Source organism: Falco biarmicus, chromosome 1 (assembly GCF_023638135.1).
Source record: "Falco biarmicus isolate bFalBia1 chromosome 1, bFalBia1.pri, whole genome shotgun sequence".
Taxonomy (NCBI): Eukaryota; Metazoa; Chordata; class Aves; order Falconiformes; family Falconidae; genus Falco; species Falco biarmicus.
Window position 1 is genome coordinate 109127603 of NC_079288.1, and position 22105 is coordinate 109149707.

Sequence of the window (22105 nt, forward strand, 5' to 3'; positions counted from 1 at the left end):
AGTGAGAGAGCCCGAGAAATGAAGCCAGCTGAAGCTTTGCTGCTTGTTTCTCACAAGGTTAATGGTGAGGGCTCAGTGGGAATGAACTCTTTTCCATCTCAAGCATCAGTTCTTGTGATGCGCAAATATCTGACATGCCAATGATAGGTTTGCCTCCTTCGCAGTTTTTAGAAAAGCAAAATCCAAATCATCCCCAGTTCTACAGATGAGATGACAGGTCATGCTACCAAGCTATTGTGCCGGCACCATAAAATCTACTAATTTCAAGCTCCGTGCCCTACAGGTCAATGCACGTAATATTCCTCTTAACCATGTTTTTTGTGCCTTTGTTATCATGGCTACTGAACAACACCGGGAGAAGGCACCAAGTTCAGGATACCTGCTTTCTGTTCCAGTTCCAGCAGTGACTCCTTCCATGATATTGGACCAACTACTATCTCTGTGCTTTTATGTCCTCCCATGTTTAGTTGAGATGATACCTGCATCCCTGTGAGAGGTATAAGCCTTGTGAATTAATGGTGGTAAGGAAATGTAAATCTGAACTAGTGATAGCTCACAAGAAGTTTTTATAACCTTTATACTGTGGGTCTGGGGAACAGGCAAGACCAGGACTGTGACACATATTGCGGAGTGATATGAATAGTTTTACTTCCTCTCTTTCATGTGGAAGATCCCCTCATGATATCACATCTGTTAAAAGATCAAGATTGGTGTGACTCAGTCTTGGGCTGCCAAAGAACTACCAAAAAATATCTTGTTTATCTTGCAAGGGGAGATGGGGCACCTTTTCCCATTCAGAAGATGCGGTCCCTTTTCTGGTAGAATTCCAGCACTTGTATCTAGCAGAGAAGAGCCTGCAATAGCTGATTTAAACATCATTTCTATATTTATAGAAATATTCATTCATGGGTATTTTTTCTGCCTAAAATTAATAGAAATCATAGCAGTGAAGGCCATCTGATTTTAAAGCTCAAGGAATTAAATTTAGATGCAAGAACTATGTAAGAATTAAAAAAGAGCCCTTTCTAAATGTTGTCTTTGAGGTATGCAGCATATGCAGAATAAACAGGTTACCTAGATCACTCGTAGGGCTTGGGTATGTAACTTTGAAGTCAGTGAAACAAAAGCTATCACAAATTTTCATATATAAACGCTGCTCTCTTGGATCTCTTCTATCTTTGTGAATTGAGTACAGATTATAGGTTAAAAGTGTGTGTATTTATATTGAAGTAGTAGTAATGTTGCCTGCTTTTTGAATACTATTTACTAGTTAGGGTCTGTTTTGAAGATAGGTTACAGATGAAGCACTTCTGAAAACTCCTGAACACTTGTAGCTTTCATTTTCTTTCCTGTAAAGTAACTCTACTTACTTTTCAACCATCTGTTCTAGGTGGCATTAATTTCATGTGGCAGAAGACTGCACAGAGTCTATAAAACTTGGAATGAGCTCAGTTTCTTTACCTGCCTTTGCCATTACTCAAGCATGGTACATAAAGCTGAAGTTAAAAAGTTATTTTTCACTTGTCTTTTAATTCAGAAGCAGACTGCTTTTATTGGCCCCGCTTAACACATGGTGCATGTGTTCTGGTGTGTATTTCCTCCATTGGTTAAGTTAACAATATGGTATGTTTGGATGAGCTTCGCTGTGTGACCCAGTGGTGTTATCTACTACACAGAAGAGTTTGGAACATAGTGGCACTGGCATCTTTAAAAACTTAGGTGGCACGAAAGCAAACAGTTCAAATTTGTCATGAACATCTTCCACTATCAGCATACATGTACGCCAGATTTGCTCTTAGTGAGGATGTAGCTTATGTCATGAAAATTATAGTTGGGGACTCTGTTTATTCCCACCCTCTTTTAAATGCCACCAGTTGTAATCACAGCAATGATGAGGTGGTTTTTTTCCTCTGCCTCAGCACTGCAGCTGGCACTGGAGCTTGACAATCAACATCAATGTTAGCAAATGGCTTAGGTAGTGCCAGACATGCAGAGAGAGTTGCCACGAAGCCAGGTGGTCTGCGGGAAGTGAGGAAGGTAATTGGAGCTTGTTGCTCTGACAATTTTTTATAGTAATTTGGGGACCAAATTGTGGGGGGCAATATTGGCTTTTTCCCAGTGTTATGTTAAGGTGTGAGGAATGTCCTGAACTTTAATAGTGCAGACTCGGTGGGGCTGAAGGTGAATCACACCCTAACTGTATGGCTTGAAGAGCTGAGAAGCTACAGCAGGTCTTCAGCAATGTCTGTGTTGCGTCCGTTAACTGTATGCCATGGACACACCGTTTTATTTGTGAATACAAAATCACGTGTGTTGATACTTTGGGCGTTCTCTGGTGTGTAAATACAAACTTTGTCTCAAAAGAAACAAAATGACTTTTATCTTCCTAACTACAATAGCAGGTCTGAACGGCATCTTTGACAGCTACCAGCTTCATGATTTTTAGTTTCGTGGTATGTCCCTCTAGTGGCGACATCAAAAAGTCCGACGAAGTAATAGTTTCACCTCTGCGTTGGATACCCCGTTCAGGGCTTCAGTTTTTAGCTTGTTACATGCCAGCAGTATCCTTGGCACATCATGAAGCACAGCTTCAAACTTAGATTCCCAAACAAATTGTGTGAATTGGGAAGACGGTAGTGGGACACTACAGAGGCAGTGGTAAGTCAAGCTCTTTGAGAAAAGATTTTCATAAATATCCACATCACTGGCATTATTTTGATCAATTGTGATAATGATTACTTTGCTGTTTGCTCACAGAAATGAGGATCCATCAGCTTTAGTCAACATGCAAATTTTTATGATAAGACGATAATGTTTTTATTACAGTTACCTGTGTGCCTTTTCTGTGTTTCATTTGTTAAAAGATGATCTGTATTTGAATACACTAAGTAATGACAATAGCATTGTAGGAAGAAGTGAGACAAATATTATGGAGGGATGCTCCAAAGTATAGACATTGAAGATATCAACATCTGGTGGGGTGTTCTGTAGTACAGATGTCTGCCAGTCTTCTGCAGTAATAACAGTGAAATTCCCATGCTCGTTGCCATTTTCATCAAGAACCTCTGCAGATATGAAAAGTAAATAAATGAAAATGCATATACCTCCTTTGTCAAATCGCTGGTGGTATCCCACTTAAAACGGCAGGAAAGACAAGAGACTAGGTGACTTGCCTGAAGCTATCTGGAAAGCTGGTTGTTGAGTCTGAAGGCAGATCTCACCTCCTTGGTGCACCACAGAGCTGCTGCCCCTGATGTGGGAGGCAAAAATACACAGGCAGTGTAGCCCTCTCATCTCTGAAAGTAGTGAGAAAAGCAGGCTGTGTTTGGGTAAAAGGGTGGTTTAGCCAAACATCCTCAAAATAAGGTACTTGCTAGTGCCTAGGTCATCTGAGTAGAAATTGGATTATTTTCCTAAAGTTTATACATCTTAAGGCAGATATGCTTTGTGTTTTCTCATGTGCTTGGGTGTTGCTGCCTGACCTAATGCTCTGCCCTGCCGTGGGTGTTAAGATGCTCACAAATCCTTTGCTCTTCATCCAGTCCTTCTGCAGGCTCTTTCATCTTCCTCCTTTTCCCATTACTGGTGCTAGAGGAACATTGATCCTTATTTAAAATAAAGTGTCATCTCTCTTCTTTTTCAGCCTCGTATTAGAGGAGTGGGACAAAACTTTTTAAGCCTATAGTGAGTGTGACGACCTCGCTTGTCTTTGTTTCTTCAGCACAGGTGTCAAATTTAAGGCTTAAAAGCAGAATTTCTACCTCATATTTGCCAGTTTTTCAGTTATATACTAGTACATAGTGCTGTTTTGTTATTCAGCATGGTAAAAGCTGGGTTAGCCTGACTCCTGTTTGACAGAAAAGGAAAACCTTTCTGTGGGATGTAATGGCTTTGCCCAGGGTGACATTGTCTCATCTCTCCTCATGGAGGCCTAGCTTGTACTGCTACCTCTGGAGATGGAGATCTCTGCTAATTAAATGGTATGTCTTTTATAAAGCTAATAGGCATACCTGGTTGTGAAATCTTGATCTTCTGTGCTGTATTTCAGATCCCCACTATATTCGTAACTTCAGCGAGTGGTTAGCTTTTATTTTCAGGAAGAAATAGAAAGGAGGAACATGTGATTAATATATGTTATTGAAGAGACTGCTTCAAACTACAAGTGCAAGGTTGGCTGTCAGGTCTTAATGAAGCTGGTCTACAATTTAGCTGATGATTAATGAAGGAATAATGTCAAAGAGCAGTGCTTGATGGTATTATGTAGACTCCTGCTGCAGACCAAACAGTCTCTTCTGTGGGAGCAGGACTGCTGCTCTGGGTTCAAACAAGCTGTATGCAGCAGCCGACACTCCCGCTCTGTAGTGTGGGTTGTGGGTGGTGCATGTCCAGGGCAGCCTGCTCGTTTATCCACGCACTGGCTGTGTGCAGCCAAGGCTGGCAGGAGGATCCGCTCCCTAAAGGGCTTCTTTCAGGGCGATCTTGGAAAATGTGACAGCCTTGTCAGCCAGACTGCTGCATGCCAACATGGAGGAGGGAGGAGGAAAACACCCAGGGAAGGGTGATCTTTGTGGCTTGCCAACTGCATCGCTGCAGCTACAGGGTCTTGGGGGAGGAGACACCATCTGCTACCATTTGGCACAACTCAACCACGAGGGCACACAGCACGTTATTGTCCTCGACCTTGGCGTAAGGCGTTGGCAGCGTGCCCACTAGGCTGCTGTCTTCAGTAAGAGATAGGAGCGGGGAGGGACGTGGTGGTAAAATAGCAACTGTGTTTGTGCCTTGCATGCTGCAGTAGTGCAAGTGCTGGGGGAGAGAGATGGGGGGTGCCTCAGACACCCCGTGCCTCTCTGCTCTTGCTGTGAAAGGACACCTACGCCAGGAGTGAGTGGGTCCTTCTTGCCCATGGGGCATGCAAGAGGCTCCCAAACCATGGTGGAATAATATGCCTGTCCAGGACAATAACACCAATAAAGCTCTTAGTAACGTTAGAGGGGTAATAACAGGAGGCTTACACAGGCTGATGAGAGAATGAGCTGGCTCAGTGGAGACCTTGCTGAACTTGGGTAAACAGCCCCAAACAAGATTAGCTACACCAGGGGCTGATTTCCTTCAGAAGGACAGGGCATCTGCAGCCTCACGCCTTTCAGTTTGTGTTATGGCTTCCTGTCATCTCTAAGTGTGGACCTAATTTTCTAGGGACAGAGAAGAAATCAAAGGCTTAAGGAAAAATTTCAGATAAACTGCCTAAACCACCCAGGTACACCTTTTGCTTACAGAGCAAAATACTAACATGTCAGCTACGGGAATAAAATGGCACAGAGATGGAAGTACTTAAGGAGCAGGGAAGCCAAACAGTGAAATCAAGGTATGAGAGACAATAGTGGTTGGAGCTAAGAATGCATAATGTAATTAAACGGTAGGCTACTAAAAAGGTATATAAAAGAGATTGTTTCTGTTGGGGGAATGTGAAATAATTTGGGCCATACCTTTGTTACTTCCTTATCAATGGAAAGTCAAGTTAAGCTATGGTAAAGGCAAATGAATAGTCATAGCATAAAGCTCGTTTGCTCAAGGCATGCGTGCATGTGTGTGCTGTCTTTCCATCTGCAATATTGCAGAGGAGCACTTCCAAAATGGCCAAGGAGAATCCAGGCAGGGAGAGCAGCCTGTAGTTTGTTATAGTCTTGTGATGGATAAAAGCATGTTTAGCTTCCATCTGTTCTGTTTTGGAAAAATCGCATTAAGGTGTGTCTTACATAAATCTGCTTTAATTAAAAATAAAAATGTATTGTGAACATGTGAAATGGTGCACCACACACAATTAGAGCACTGAGGAGTCCTTCCTGGAAAGCAGCCAGAGATCAGCAGCATGGGCCTGTAGGAGAGTCTGCAGTGCTGATTGAGAAAGTTGTCATTATAGCAGAAGCTGGGCCCATGGACAGGCACGTCTTCTCTCCAGAGATTTGTTGTTTCTGGGTATCTGTAGAGGCAATTCATACGAATTGAAGAGTAGTATTTTGCCACAAATGGTTGCAAATCAGTTTATTGTGGTTCCATATTATTAATCTTTGTAAATTTTTAAAATGCTGTAATTGCTTTGTTGACTCCAAATGCATATTTGGAGTTTAAAAGCCTTATCAAAGGTGAGTTAGACTTCAGTGCACTAAAACCCATTTAAAGAATCCCCAAAGGCTTTTTACATGTCAGTTTTTTTAAAGCCATATAGGTTTGTGGAGAAGTGGACTCTCTTAAAGGAGGTGCTGTAATAGGTGTATGTGTATATGGTGATTTATTATGTTTTGAATATAGTTTTGTCCACACATGCAGATGATGGGAGAAGTGTGAAAGTAATTTTCCACTTAAAAGTGCTTTTGATCTCTTGGACTTCTATTTATCTAGTGATAAAACCACAATTCAGGTATGTTTGGCAGAGAGTGTCAGCATCAGAACTGGGATAATAGAGGTTTACGTTCTTGGAGTATCATTCAGTACTGTTGGACCTGTAGCTATTTTTTTTTAAATGCATCAGCTTTCCTTAAATTCCTTTTCTGTTTTAACAGCATCAACTACATAACAACATGTTATTTAAGTAAATAGACAGAGAATACTCCCCTGGAAATGCCCTGAAGATTCAGTCACATTCATAAGTTGCCTTGTTGCTTATGAGGCTGGGAAGAGATTTAATAAGGCTTTTATTCCATAGTAATTAAGTGTTTGCCTGATGACACCATAACTCAACAGCTTAAATTGCTGTGTGAAAAGATACGATCTATCATGCGGAGATGCACATTTAATAATTACTAGTGCTGGATACCATGTGTGATATTCCCTCAAAATTTGTTAGCCCTTGCTCGAGTCCCTGTGTCTGGAATAGAGGCAGCAATGCACGGTGTTTTTCCTAAGGTGTTTTGTGCTTCTTAGTCTATAAATGAAATTGAGACAAATGTAATGCTGCTGAGTTACTTGAACTAATTTGAACCCAAACCTGTAATTTTACTTGGTCACCATCTGTATGCCTCGATGCTTTTTGATTATTGTTTATTGTAATATTAATACTGTTATTTACTAAAGCAGGTAATTTATACAGTTCAGAGTCCAACTAAAATCCCTCCCAAAAGCATTCGGATGGTTTCAGCCTTGATGTAGCTGGAGTACATCCTTGGAGGTCTGTTGTACTTAACCTGCTTCTGTTTTTGAAGAGAATAGGTGAAGATTAAATACTGTGCTTAGCTCTTCATTTTGCCCTTGCCTCTTTCAGTGGTGTAACTTACTGCAAAGAAAAGTATTAAGGTTTTGTGCAGTGCTTCTGCTTAGTAGAATCCTTATTCTCTTTAACAGTAATGTCAAAAATGTTTTTTGTAAATTGGTGATTAGATCAATGATATGTGGAGTGTATGGCAGTTCTTTTAGTGGTCGCTTTGCTAATTTATATACTTAACTCTATAATCTCGACCAGCTCTTAAACAAAATGACATTTAAATCGAAGCTGGATTTTTGTGCATCTGAGGCAGTGATGTCTGACCTCTGTGCTCCACAACAATATTTTGTTCTGCAGTTTAACAAAGAACTCCTCTCCTAATTTCTGCTACTAAACAGGCCTATTAAATAGTTTGTCCAACCTTAAAATTAATCTAAGTACTCACAGATCAGCTCCTCTAAATCCGTTTGTTCCTTCTGCTGAGGTGGGTGATGAAGTAGTATATAAAGACCTTTTGAATGTAAAGACCTTGTAAATAGGCTGAACTCTGCCCTGATACAGTGTCAGGCAATTAGCTGAGAGCACCGCTTGTTTGTGGCTGCTTCCAATTTACTTCAGATTTTGTATCCTGTGGCAGCAAATAGTGGTATTGTAGCCAGGCCTTTGGCTGTTCCTGTACTCAGTGACTTTTTCCAGCTCTCTTTTTCCTGCTAAGGGAAAGAATTGCAATTCCCTTTTCGTCCCTGATGAGCCTTTGCTTCCTCTCTCCATCTTCCTGACCTGGAACTAGCTGTATTTCTGCCCTTGCTGTGGTCTCTGACAGTTGGCAATGCTGCTCTTGTCCTTGCTGCTCCACGTCACAGTTAGCCGCTGTAAACCACCCTGATTTACTGACCAAAGCCTTCATGCAGCCTCGTGAAATACCGTGCTCCTGAAAGTCTCGCAGTGGAGGCGTGTGGGCAGGACTGCAAAGGGTGTTTTCCTAGCTTTCATTATCAAGGGCCAGTTACAGTGTCAGCATATACAAAGTCTGATACCGTTAAAAGTCCACTGTTTATTCAGAGAGACGTTAAAATCAAGGAAATTTTTTGATCCATGCAACCATGAGGTTCATATAGTTAATGTTTCATTTGTATTGCCTATGATACACTGTGCTGGGTAATGCAAGTCAAGTGCACGGCAGTGCTGCCCTCTGCAGCCTCCCGTTTTGGTGGCCACAGCAGTCGTGGGGAGCTGTTTTAGGGCACCCCTGGCCAGGTAAGCCTGGAAAGCTACCCACCTTCAGCAGGGTTATCGTCATGCTGGCTCCTTCCATCATCAGCCTGCTAATGCACTTTTCGACAGCAGGCTGTTGTACACCCCAGTCAGCCTTTCCTGTTGCTGTTAAGCAAGCTGGACTTTTCAGGTTTGCATGGGATGCTCTAAGCCTTAGCCCATATTAAGGATGCTCCCAATCTTGACGTAGACGTATGAAGCAGAGCTAGTGGAGTGACTTGACGCGTGGTGGGTATGGCGAGTAGGTACCATCACACAGTCACAGCTGTGTTTTGCTCTCCATTCATCTCTTGTCTGGAAATTTGCACTTTTTGTGCCTGTTACCAGTTCTGGCAGCTCATGGCAAGACGACTTACTGCTTTATAGATGATATTTTTTGAGGAGTAAAATTCTCTGCTTGGACAAAAAAAATATTTTGGGAAAATGGGTATGATGACCATAGCAGTTTGTTTGTTTGTCTGGACAGTGCGGTAGGATGATGTTTTGAAGAAAAGGTTGGATTTCTATGTATTTTTCATATCAGTAATTTTGAGTGGGCTGAAGACAAGTGGTTGGATCTGTTGAGATAACTTTGATGGAAGCCAAACAACATTTTCCTGCTCTATTTTTGTTTCTGTATTGGGTAATCCAGACTACTTAATTCACTCAATGTCTCATGTGAGCAAAGAATGTGGTATTCTGTCACCAGATACACTTAGTCACCTCACCTTTATTTGCTGGTGTACGTAGTTAGAGTGCGTATGTACTACTCAACTTACTCTGCCTCATTCAGATACAGATCTCTTCTTCAAAGTTGAAAGTTTTGTATTTAGATTTATTTACAGTGTCCAAGTGAATTGAAGTCATCCTGCATTTTCTTCATTGTAAGTGAGGACAGTTTGGCCTCTGTGTAATTCAATTTAAACTTTTCCCAGCAATGTAGTTAACTTGCTAACAAATTATGAGAAGTCCCGTAGTTGTGTGTATGATGACTTGGAAGAATTGAGCCAAGCCTTGACTTTCAGGCTGGGGAATTCAGTTTTAATCTATCCAGCAGGTAATGACTGCATGTTTCTCAGCAGAGCCCTATTCTTGACTCTTATTATTGTCATTTCCCCCCCTGTGACTATTTTATGTTCAGAAATTAAACATAAGCAATGATAATCTTTTCGGGAAGCCGGTAGAGAAACTCCAGAGAGACGTTAAATTTAGTAAGTTGAAATGATCAAGTCATGAAGCTGGCAGAACCAGCATAGGATGCTGACTGTGATTTTGATACTGACTTTTTTGTTCTGTAGTCTGAGCTGTGAGTAATGCCCAGCTGACAGAGGCAGAGAAACGTGTCTTTTGGTAGCCAAAATAAAACCATGATGCTGTGTGCTGGAAAGAAAGGAGGGTTCAATCGCATGTATTAAGCTGTGTAAAACTTCGTGTGTCTTGCCTCTTCCAGCAGTTTACCTACCAAGGTGAATCATCCCATTAAAAAGTCTCAATTGAGTATCAAGTATGAACAGATGGAGGGTTTTCATGGGTATCCTCAGATGTTGTATCAAGCCTTGGAAGCAAAACTGGCAAGAAAGTAATGGCAATGAATGCTTAATAGAATTTCCCACTAGTATAATCTCAAAGCCAACAAGTTATGACAGGCAGCAGGTGAATGTATACTTGAGGATAGATTGTTTTGCCTCTCAACAGGCATTAAAATGTGTCTTCAATTAATATATATGTTTACAAGAAGAGAAAGTAAATATGTAAACAGTTTCTTCAATTTGCATTTAAATTACAAATTATTTTGAAATAAAAAACCCCACTGATTTGTGCAAGGAAGAAGTTTTCATATACAAATGTAAGTTTTAAGTTTCAGTAGGCTGCTCCGTTTCTCCTTGCTTGATTTATATAAAAAGCTTTCCAGTTGCTTTCCTGGTAGGCAGTTATATTCCAAAACACTCTCTATGCTACCGTGCAATTACAAAGAATAACTTAGTGATGTAGGTGTCTTGTTGCTCAGGGCTGCTTGAAAATTTGAGAGCATTTGAGGTAGTAGAGGAGCTGCTGTAACCATTTTGTGTGATGTACAGCTAGGGTTTAAGAAAAGAGCTCGGTTCTGGCTGCTAGACTGAATTTTCAGGAAGTGTTGGCAGACAACAGGTATAAACACCAATTAATCTCTATGTACAAGAAAAAATCAAGGTAATCAGAAAAAGCCTCTGGAAGGTGCCAGTAGTTCAGCCATCTAGCAGATGGAAGTAGTTAATGGAAAATAAATACAAGAATTAAAAAACGTACTAAGAAAAAAATTAGAGAATCAGATTGTATTAAAGTGGATTCTTGAAAAGCATACATATAAATGCTATAAAACTGCTAAATTAATTAGAATTATTTATAGGCTGAAATATCTGTTGTATTGTGAGTAGTAGTCAAGTGGAAAACTATGTACGATCTTCATGCTGTGTTGTCACAAATTGAAATCATCCCTTGCATCCACTTGGAAAGTAACTGTTGTTTCTAAAATTGAATAGCCTGTATCTCCTCTCTAGGGAACAGTCCTTTCCCATCCTTAGAAGGCTCTTAGATATGTGAAAATGAGCTTTAATGCTACGATGTCAGAAAAATTCACCTGAAGTACAATACACTTGAGATTTTCTTTCCAACTGCAACGTGTTCTGACAAGCAGTGTTTTCTTAAGGGGGTCGTCTTGCTCGTGTTGCTGCTCAACAGATAGTCTGAAATTGCTCTCAGCCTCAACGTGCAGCTCTTCTACCTCCTCCTCTGCTTGGAAGATGAGTGCAGAAGAGCATGGAGGCTTCCAAACAGTAACATAAACAGTGCTTCATAATTGTCATAGAATTCAGGCTAATGACCAGCAGTGGGAATGAAACCAACCCTGGCTCATGGTGCAGAAGTTGCTGTGCCGAAACAGTTTTCCATTACTTTCTACATCTGTGTCTTGTAGGACTTTCTATATCTAGGTCTCCCTAGGAGATCCTGGAGGTTTCTCAGCTCCCAGCCATGTCAGAGCAGCCATTCTGTGAAATATCTCCAGAAGCAAATTCTCTGACAAATGCAGAGTGCTCTAGGCTTCTGGTCCTCTGCTTAGCACTAACGTGGCTTCATTCTGGAACTGGCGGTGGCCTGCTTACCGCTGTGAGCCCTGGCATGGTGCAGGCTAGCAAGACAAGGTGCAGTGGTGCCTGTGAGGGTCACAGCAATCACCTGCAGGCTTTTAAAAGGGTAAAGTGTAACTTTGAAATGGTATTTTTGACTAGATTAGGAATACCTATTCTCAGACCTGAAGCACTGCTGCTAACTCGTTGCTATAATCTTTCTGTTAGGGCTGGGAAAAAGCTAGGCTCACCGTTTTGCGCAGAAGCATGCGTGCACAAGAGAGATGCTGCACACTGGTGGTTACAGCATTTCTGTGACTGATTGTATTATGTGAATATAGATTGTTTACCTAGGATGTGTTTTGACACATGCACCTATTTCAGAAAAGCCTTTCCTGAATACATTTTTAATAATAAATAAGAATTAAATGTTCCACCTTGTATTGACATGTTTCAAAATTAGCTTATGTTGAAGAGGGATGATTCACTCTTCTTTTTGAAGGGAAGTGCACCCACACAGTTACTAAAGATTGCTGAATGTCAAATGTTTGTCGTGACACTTGACCTTAATCTCTGTGTAACTCTGGGAATACTTGAAAGTCTGGCCCCAAATGGCCTCTGGGCATCTATGAAGATTTTTTTTTAATTATTGTTGTTTTCCTGTTCCGCTATTAAACATTTAAATATTCGGTGGTTAGGGTAAAATGTTCCAGATACTAGTCTAACTAGTATTTCACCCATGTGATGTAAAGAAAAGAACCATAATTCTTAAACAGAGGTTAATTTAATCATCTTATGCAAATGTTGTACAGTGGACTACTTGTAGGTTTTGGGTTTGTTATTTTCTTGTTTTAATGTTCTGGTTGATAATACTGTCTCAGGAAAATTGGACAATGTTGTATTCGGGCCTGACTCTCACTGACCCTGCTGCACAGACAAGTTTAATTTGTAATAGAGAATGCAAAGCAGAAACGGAAACTTGGAGTGGGAAAGTTTCCCTCCAGATACACAGCCTCAGAGAGGAGAGCTCCACGGGTGCAGACACTGGCTTGTCAGGAGAAGCTCCGGCTGCCACTTCCCCTGTGCGCTCTGATGGGCAGTACTCGATCCTGTGTTCAGTGGGGTAGATAGCATTGCAATTTACTTGAAACTTACTGCTAAATATTAATTAAAAATAAGAAGAGTGGATGGTAGACTTGGAGGCAGAATACTAATTCTTTGGGGACTCCAGGCACTGGGCTCAGCTTGCAGCCTGAGATGCCAGGTCCTGGCACAGCGTCATCTTGGAGCTATCTTCTCATTCTCTGATGTATTTGCAATGTCAATAATACTGTGTTTAAAACAAACAAAAAGTTTGCACTGGGTACTGCCTGGGCTAAAGAAATGTATGCACTCAGAATAAAAGGTGATCTTGACTTGAAATTCCCTGGTTGTCTCCAGCTTCAGGCTGCAGAGGGGTAGGAATAACTTCAGTGAATGTGAAGACCGGGCTGTGACACCTTTCTGGTCTTTGAACTACCTCTTTACGTGTAGTTCCATAATAAGTGGACAGATGTATAGGGGTTCATTTTGGAAAGTCAGTATTTATCATCTGAGAAGCTGCCGCAGTGTTGGTCTGTGCTGCTACACCTCATCTTTCAAAATGATCAAAATGTTTGGCAAAACTGACTTTTCAGTGGAGATGAATCTACATTTTTATCAGTACTGCAAAGCTCTTCTGCATATTATTATAGAAATAAATTTGTTCCAGAAAGGAACCAAAATTTGTAACAAATTAGAATCCTGTCACAGAACGGTTCAGTGCTGTAGCACCTTGTGAGAGAGTATGTAGCCTGCATATTCTTATCTTCAGTTGGCAGTATTTTAATATTTATATAAGAGGCAATGTTACAACTAAAACATATGGTTTCATTAATGCAGAAGGGACGTAACTTAGTCAGATGCTCGTTTGTTGATCCTACTTGTGACTGGCTCACTGATTCCAATAATTCGCAAGAAGCACGCTCCCAAATACTTGAAAAATCTTACAATGTACTTTCTCTTTTTTTGGATCTATCGGAAACATTTAATGATGTCTGTCTGGCAAATCACCACTTAGAATTTTACATGTGACTCCCGATCCCAGTGGCAGAATTCTCAGCAACTTCAATATAAACAAGACTGCAGCCAAATTATAACAGTATAGAAAGTACCTTAATACATTGAAATGGGAAAGAGCATTTTAGGTAGAAAACTGTTAAGTACCAGATTTGAGTTTAGCCGTAATAGCTATGTTTAAACATCCTCTCTTCCCTGTTGCTCCATGTGATTATTTTTTTTGGGGGGGGGGTGGGGTGTGTGTATGTCAAGTCATTGCAAGGAATTGGATAAACACCTGTGGTCAGGAAGTCTGTTCCAGTTTGCATCCAAATGTGTATATGTAATAAGATATACCACAGCTCTGAAAGTATGTTCTCAAGTGGAAAATCAAGTAATACTATTGAAAGTTTGTCAGTTGTTGTGTGTGAATCTTATTGCATTATAGAACTACAAGAAAAGAGTAAGGAGAAACACACACAGTCATGCCCTCTAAGCTCTTCCTTGCCTATAATTTATTATTGTAAGAAAAAAAAGAGGATGACTGTGAGGCTGAGTTACCTCTGAAATGCATTGACCTTTAAATAAGAACAGCATCAAGAATTTGACTTTCACTAGCTAGAAGCTGATTATCTGAATTGACTTGGAACGATGTTTGCGAATATCAAGTCCTATTTAAGTGATAAGCAACACAGTTTTAATAATGAAAGGATCTACAGGGTATGTTTATACTCAGCAGGGGTATGTGTGTGTATAAATACAAGTATGTATGTATACTTGGTATTGTTTATTCATATACATGAGGATGTTTAAAAAACAAACAACTTTCTCCTTTGTGAGGCCAGAATTTGTGCCTAGTGTTGATAAAATCCATCTGCATGGTGGTGGTTTTGAGAAACTTCAAACAAACCGTGCAACACCGGAACTCTTCCACTTCTGCCTCCATCTTCTACACAAGCCTCCTCCTGGGAAGCTCTTTTGCCTGTAAACTATACATACCTAACAATTCAGTGTTGTACCTAGCGTAAGATTTTTATTCCATACCAAGGATACTTTTTTCCCCTAAAAGATAAGATTTTTACATAATAATTATTAGATAGAAGAGTACCATATTTTAAAATGAGCAAGCAAGTGTAGTTTCATCTTTATAAAGTATTTGTTAGTTCTAGAAATACCACTTCAAAGCTCAAGTGTAGCTAATCTTCACCTTTTTTACCTGTACCCAAAATCTGACAACATTCTGGCTTGGGGGGGAGTATTTGTGTTTCGGGGGTGGGGGGAGGGGGTTTCAGGTTTTCTCTTGATGCTGCTGAAAATTTACAGGGAAGTTAATATGGAAATACAGATCTTCTTGCTCTGTCCTTTAACAAGCCAGCATGTTTGACAGTGTTCTGCACGTTACGAAATTGTATCAGTATGTCTCATGAGGCTCAGCCAAAGATGAACTTTTAAATTTCTTTAATGGCAGAAAGCAGAAGAAAAAAGAAAAGGGCATTAATGTACAAACACTTCCCATTCTGAGCTGAGTGGGGTTTTTTGTTTTTTGTTTTTTTTCCCCCTCTCAGAAGATTTAGTGGTATAGCTACTTAATGACTTCAAATAGCACTAAAATAAACAGCTGCTCCCTGGTACTTCCTAGCTAATATAGCCCATCAGCTCCATGATTCATGGCAGAGTGATTAGATTCACTTCATTACTGATGGAGTAACTGGGAGACTGTAGGCAAAGGTGTTTCCAAGAATAGCAGGCAGCCAACATCAATCTGATGTCTCAGACATTCTGTATGCTTTTCAGCAGATTTGTTCTGGGAACCAGAGGGAAGAAAATTTGGGAGTATTTGTAGCTTCTGAGAAGCACAGGCAATAAATTATGTGGTGGCACTCTGAGTTTTTACAGTACTCTTAAGATCTTGGTCATCTTCAGAAGCTGCTTTCTCGAGGGACCAAGTGAGGAGGACACTGTTTCAATGGGGGAAGTGTCCTGGTGGATAAGGGCTAGCAATTAAAGGGAAGGCTTCAAGATCTTCCCTCTTCCTGATCTGTACTGCCTAGGAAACAAGATTGCTCAAGGTTTGGGAGAAAAATGGTGATGAAATCTTTGGTAGATGAACGTGCTTCTGTTCTCAGCACTCATGAATGTTGGAGTCAATGCTTAGTTGGTGAAATATGGATCCTGGGAGCATCCTTTTTTCCTTGAAGTGATTGCTGGTGGATATTGGATGAACAAAACATGCAGGTCAATAAACTGTTGTTCTCAATCTCCAGTCCCACAAGCAGGGAGGCCTTGCTCTCGCTGCAATCCAGCAGGAGCTGGCTGGGGATGCTGTCCCTCGTGGTGCTGCCTTTTGGCTCCCCTCTGTCAGTGTCCCCTGCTGCCTGGGATGGTGGCCCTGGGCCAGCTGCTTGTCTTGCACCTTCTTCCCCTTGCCCTTAATTTTTTGCTGGGAGGGAACATCAGTGCAGCCAAACCATTGCCACTGGTGGCCGTGGGGTTCTCAGCTTTTCTCCTGCAGTGTGTGCAATTGTCATGAATCTCATTTAAATTGCCTTCATGCTGTTGCTGAAGCTTACTGTCGACAGCTACCCACTTGTGCAGCCCTTGTGGATCTACTTGTGTTTTCAGGCTTTCCCTGCTGAAGCACCTTGTATGTGCCAAGCAGTGGAAGCAGCAGGTGCCCACAAAGGACAGTTTACATAGCTGGTGGAGCACTAATGGAGGCAATACTGACAGCCAGTTGGTTTATATCTATTTACCTTGGAGTGAGATAACCCTTGCTGATACCATTAACCAGATGAAGCTGCGGTTTGAGTCGCTCAGTGGTATTAACTGGGCGTAAAAAGCAGAGTTAATATAGGCGCCGAGGTGTTGACATTTGCTGTTGACATGGCTTGCAACTATAGTTCTCCATCATCAGCAGGTGAGGAGCCCTGGAGGCTGGCCAGCTCCCTTTAGCTGACTTGTGTTGGCCAAACACTACTGCCTTCTGATGCTGAGTAGCCCTCCCGCAGCTGTATTGGGAGCACCTGTCCCATTTCAGATTGCACAGGCTCATTGGAAGCAAAACCTGTGTTTCTCCTTTGGGTGTGGATGTTTGCTGGAATGAAGTTGTGTTGGCCCGATAAAAGTAAGAAAAATTTGGTTTTCATTTGTAACTTGTTACTGCTAAGGCTCTCCACTCTCTGTTTGTCATTTCCTGGTTTTATTCTCCTACTTCTTCATGTGGTGATACTCTTCCAAGTGCTTGGACCATGTCATTGCTTTCTTGGTGGTGGTGTAGAGTGTGTGATGGTTGTGATGAATTCATGGCTTATAGTGGCTGTGGTTTGAGTGCAATGCCTTTATCTTAGGGGTTAGAACATGCTTGGGAGCCATGAGAGCATCATTTATTCATTTTAAGTCTCTAAAATTAAAGAAGGAAATTTTGTATTGAAAGAGAATTCTAAAACCAGAAAGTAAAAACTAGGATAGTTTTAGTTCAGGTTGTACAAAGTCCCTAGTTTTTCTAAACAGAGGCACAGTGCTATTTCTGTTTTGTGTGTGTTCTGGTATGTTTTGTAGTATGAAACCGGATGTAATTCTGCTCAACTTTGGCCCTGAAAAGCAGAAAGCTTAACCAAAACACGCACCTGTGTTTTGTGTACCTGTGCACCGTGACTGCCTTCAGTGGTTCCTAGTGCAGCTCTGAGTTGTGGGACAAGCTCCCAGAAAGGGTGCTGCAAGCTGTCTGCTGGTCTTTTCACCTTGTTGAACTGTCATGGTCTTAAAATCTGGTGGAAGAAGGTAGGCAGAAAGAAACCTAACAGATGCTTTGTTGAATGAGCCAAATGTAAGGAGTCTTTCAGAAACAATACACAAATAAAGCCCAAGCTCACACCCACTGGCAAGCCATGTCAAAGTCTGGGTCTCCAATCTACATCTGACCTGGACGCTTATTCACTTACTGCACTGTAGGAAATGGCTTGACCTTCTAAATAATTATTAGCCCAGATATTCAGATCAGCAAAAATGCATGACAGCAGCTGAAAAACCTCTGCTCCGATATATTCTTCATAGCATAATTATTGTTAGGGTCATTATGTGATGTTTAGATCCTTTCAACTGTGTCTGCTTGTTACTTCTCCCTAGAAGACAGGTAACCAAACAGTATTTTATTTCTGGGAGTAAGAATGCAGCCTAAAGATCTAGCATGGGAGAATGTATTTGTCTTCAGTGCTACATAAACATTAACTTGATCCCTCCTAAGACAAATGTTTCTTGACAAGTGGAGGCAGTTAATGCTGTAGTACAGGAGGTTTTCCTATGGAAGTTTAGGTTTATGAAAAGATATTTTCATGTCTAGGAGAGTAAGTCCGTATCTGCAAACTGTAGTGCCCAATGGACACTTGTATTTCCCCAAAGCTGAAATTTTTGCAGGCTGTTTGAAGGTTTTACATTAACTCAGAAAGTAAATAAAAGAGAAATTCAACTAGCATCACTAGCTGGGTAGTTAATTCCTTGTAATTTTTATTGTCTGATGACTAGGGGCCAAGTTGCATTCATGGGATACTTGCACTCATAACTGTGATATCTGTTTGATACATGTACAGATAATAGTTTTACAATACAGTCAGGAATTTGGATATTTGTGTGACTGGTATTGCAGGCACACAAGCAAAAAAAGCATTCTGTAGCTTAGTCCTTCAATTTTTTGTTGATAAAGTAAAAGCACAGCAGTAAAAAGCTTTTACACAGGACAGATAATCCCAGCTTATGCTGCGTTATTAAGACAATACACGTGAATGTGTTTTTATCATTTGACTTAATACATTTTTTTCTTTCAAGAAGTAAAAAATCTAAGGGATTTTATCATACCATGTTTATTAATTCTATTCAATGAAAGATTCAGACTTGTGCCACAAGGAGAATAAGGCACATGCCTCGCAACTGCCTCTCTGTAACAGTCTGGAATTGTTCCTTTGAGGCTGTTAGGGTTTGTGTGTGAATGTGCGTCCAGCTTTAGAGATTATTTCATATAGTATTATGCACAGCATGAATTTTGTTATCAGAAACACTGAAATACCTGTTAGAGCCATGTGGTATTTATTCATCATGCATGAAGGAACAGGTGGCCCCAGTACGTGTGAGTTCCCAGCGTAGCCTTTTGGAGCAGAGAGACACGCCTTCTCCATTAGCGCTTAAACACTCAGTTCTATTAAACGCGAAGGTCCTTGGGCGTCACCAGGCTGAGGAAGGAATAAATTGGCAAATAAAAGCACTTTTTCTGGCTGTGAGTCATACCTTTTAGTTGTCTTATAGCAGTGGTATATGCAGGCCAGCTAAGCCTGTTGTAAGCCTGGAATTCAATGATCTGATCTTAAGTATTTCCAGCGCCCCAGTATGCATGCAGCAAGCCTCTCTGTGACACAATGCTTTCCTTCAGCCTAGCTGTGTGTTAAGCATAAATGGATACCCTAAGTTACTAGGATGTGACCACTATATGGAGGTCCTTAAGAACTATGTATGTGTGTGGTGCCATGCCCTAGTGAAGCCCTAGCACCAGTTAGGGCATTAGGTACCCTGGACAATAAAGGATTTGCCATAAGGTGTGGAAGAGAGGAAATCATTCTATAAGCTGGGATTTTCCAGTCTGCTGAGCCTTGTACTTCCCAGACTTACTCATTAAGAGATTTATTATAGAAGAGCTAAAAAGATTTATTGAAGGTTTATTAAAAGATTTATTAAAAGAGAGACAAATACCCTTCAGAGACACTTATTCACTGCCTTTTCCCCTTGCCTGTGCTAACTTTAAGTCATTGTTGTAAATAGCTGAGTGCGTGATCGAGCAGTGGTTTGAAGAGGCCCTGTACTGGGCCCAAAACTTGTCTGGGCAGGCAGTTTTAAGGCTGGGACTATGAAATGTAGCACTGGTTTCTGCAGAGAACAAGAAGGTTTGAGCTCTGGGTGCAATGTGACCTTTCATTCCCACCCCTGGTGGGCCTTGCCCTGCAAAGGGTGTGATTGAACCTTATGTGCATGACTGGTAGTTGGGCAGGATTTTGTTACTCAGCTTTAGGAGGGAAGCATTGTAAATCTAGTTTCTCCTGGAAAATAACATGGATATGCTCACTTTTGTCTTTGGGTAGGTGCCAGCACACAGGGAGTGAGAGAGTTGTTATTGCTTGTGGAGGAAAATGAATGGCTTTATGTATAAAAGATGGGAAGCCTCCAAAACTGTATGCATGTTTGCTCTGGGAAATGACACACTCATGAATCCTACCCTGGCGTCCCTGGCCCTTCTCAAAGCAATTCTTTGTGGTAACCACTTCTGCGCCTTCTTTAAATGGCAATTCTGTGTGGCGGATGCTGCATATGTTTTTTACGCATCCAGCATAAATTCTAGATGTTAAAGTAATTATGTTCCTCGGGAGCTTCAGACCAGCTGAGAGTTAGAGCTAAATGGGAAGAAAGGCATGAGCTTCACTGATAAGCTAGTTTGGGGATGGGAGCAGGGATCTTGGGAACAAGAACAGTTCTAGATCTCTCTCTCTTCATCAAAATTCTGTGTTAAATAAGTAGAAATCTGAAAAAGTGTTGCTTACTTGTTTAACATGAGTCATGAAAGATACAGTGAGCATATGCCCTTGTCCTTTAATGTGGTTTTAAACTGATAAGACAGCTTAGATACTGTTAGACTGCATTCAGTGGGGGGTGGGGGGGGGTGGGGGGGGGTGCTGAAATGGTTGTCGTGGCAGCGTGTCCCCAGGCAAGGTGTGTTCTTGGGAGTATTTCAGGGTAATGATCTTTACACTTAGGTTTTTATGGGTGTTTGTTACAGGAGATGTGGATGTGGTGTTTGTGTGCATAAATCTTTGATATGTTCGAAATGTGTGTGCTCTTAGACCAGGTTGTGTGCTGGTTACTCCTGCGGGAGCACCAAATACATGTGCCTGAGCAGACACATGCTCCAGGCACCAGATAGAAACTGAAAGGCAACTAGATTAGAGTTAATAAATCTGGTGGAAAAGTCTGTTTGAGGAGGGTCAGCGTGGAATGGGCACTTCATCCCAGAAGAACCTAGGAAATTGTGAAAGCCAGAAAAAGCCCACTCTTGTAATTGGAGCCCTGGGACGTAAAACCTGGGAGGTAATGTAATTTGTAGCTCGCTGGAGAACTCAGAGTCAACACAGAGCAAGCCAAGATGGGAGACTGAATTATCTATAAAACTGCCTGTGCAAAATTATTTGCTTTCTCCTTCCAAAAATGTAATAAACATATGTTACAAATACATTTTTTTTCTTTTATTCTTCAATCATCAGTGAAACAAATAACTTAAAAAAATCTCAGTAATGAGGAGACAGGATTGTCGTGGGTCTGCTATTTCAATTAGTTGAACTTGTTCTGTTCAAGAAAACAGTGAAGGCAGGAAGCTTAGAAACTAAATATTACAGCCAGAATCCCCTTAGTTCCTGTTCAGAGAAATGGTTGCCCTTGTAGGCTATTAAACCATGTCCAGAGCATCAACTGTACATTTACTTTCTGAAGAGATTGGCAGTTAATAACTTGTGAGTTTGAACTTAGAAGAGGTGAAGAGGTATAATTGCCTGTCTGTGTTGATAGTGTTACATCTTCTGATTTGTGTTCACAGTTTGGATTTCTGTAGTGTATGAGGACAGAAGTAGTTCACATGCATTTCTAAAGACATCAAAATATGCATGTACTGGAATGGAAAAGATGGTTAAAATATCACAGCTTGCTGCTTACTATAGCTAATCAGTCCGGTCCACTGCATATTTCTCAATCCCTCACTGACATTTATGGATTCCTTCTAATAAGGTTTTTAGTGACAATGCTGAGACTGAGAATAAACTATTTCAGTAATGTACATGTTTTAAAGTCAAGTCATAATCAGAAAAAGAATGATGTACTGCCTTTCTTTGAAAGACTGACAGAGCTTTTTAAAAAATACTTTCAGAATGCCTGATACCCTTGTTCTGCTCTCAGTGGAGAAGGACAAGAATTTGAAACTGTTCCTCTATCCCTTCTGGTACTTTGCCCACCGTAACCTAAGAGGTACTGTTGGTCTGTATTTCCTGAATGAATAATTAAGAAAAATAGTGTCCATCTGTTTTTATGAAGATTTTGGATGAGAAAATGTTGATTTACACATGGTCAGGAACGGATAAACTTTGTTTTGCAAGGGACGTTGAAGAGCAGCACACCCATGGGTCTGCCGCTGCCCGAGGAAGCTTTACACCCCAGCTAGTACTCGCCAGCAGCCTGTTTGTGTTTTGCTACATGGCTGTTGCAATCCCTGCCATCCAGCAGACAGCAGCAACCAGTAGTGGGCATGGGCAGGTGGGTGAGTGGCTCACATTCTGCATGAAAATGTTAGTTTTGCATATGGGACCTCTGAGATAGTGGTAAGGGACAGTGATTTTGTGTTTTGCATGCCCAACAGGGCACACCGTAGAGCCTCGGTCTCTGGCAGAGG

General features: G+C 41.2%; 1 protein-coding gene across 5 annotated transcripts in view; it reads left to right on the forward strand.

The window, feature by feature from the left end:
• The window catches only part of ARHGAP24 (Rho GTPase activating protein 24), a 225589-nt gene that overhangs the window by 93384 nt on the left and 110100 nt on the right, over window positions 1–22105 (forward strand). The window contains exon 1 of one of the 5 annotated variants that reach the window (XM_056359795.1): window positions 1957–2037. The exons of 3 other annotated variants lie outside the window; for them this stretch is intronic. The gene's annotated coding sequence lies outside the window, so the exon portion shown is untranslated. Of the gene's footprint in view, window positions 1–1956; window positions 2038–2523; window positions 2659–22105 lie in introns of those variants that run through there. One more of the 5 variants, XM_056359768.1, reaches the window with a different exon arrangement.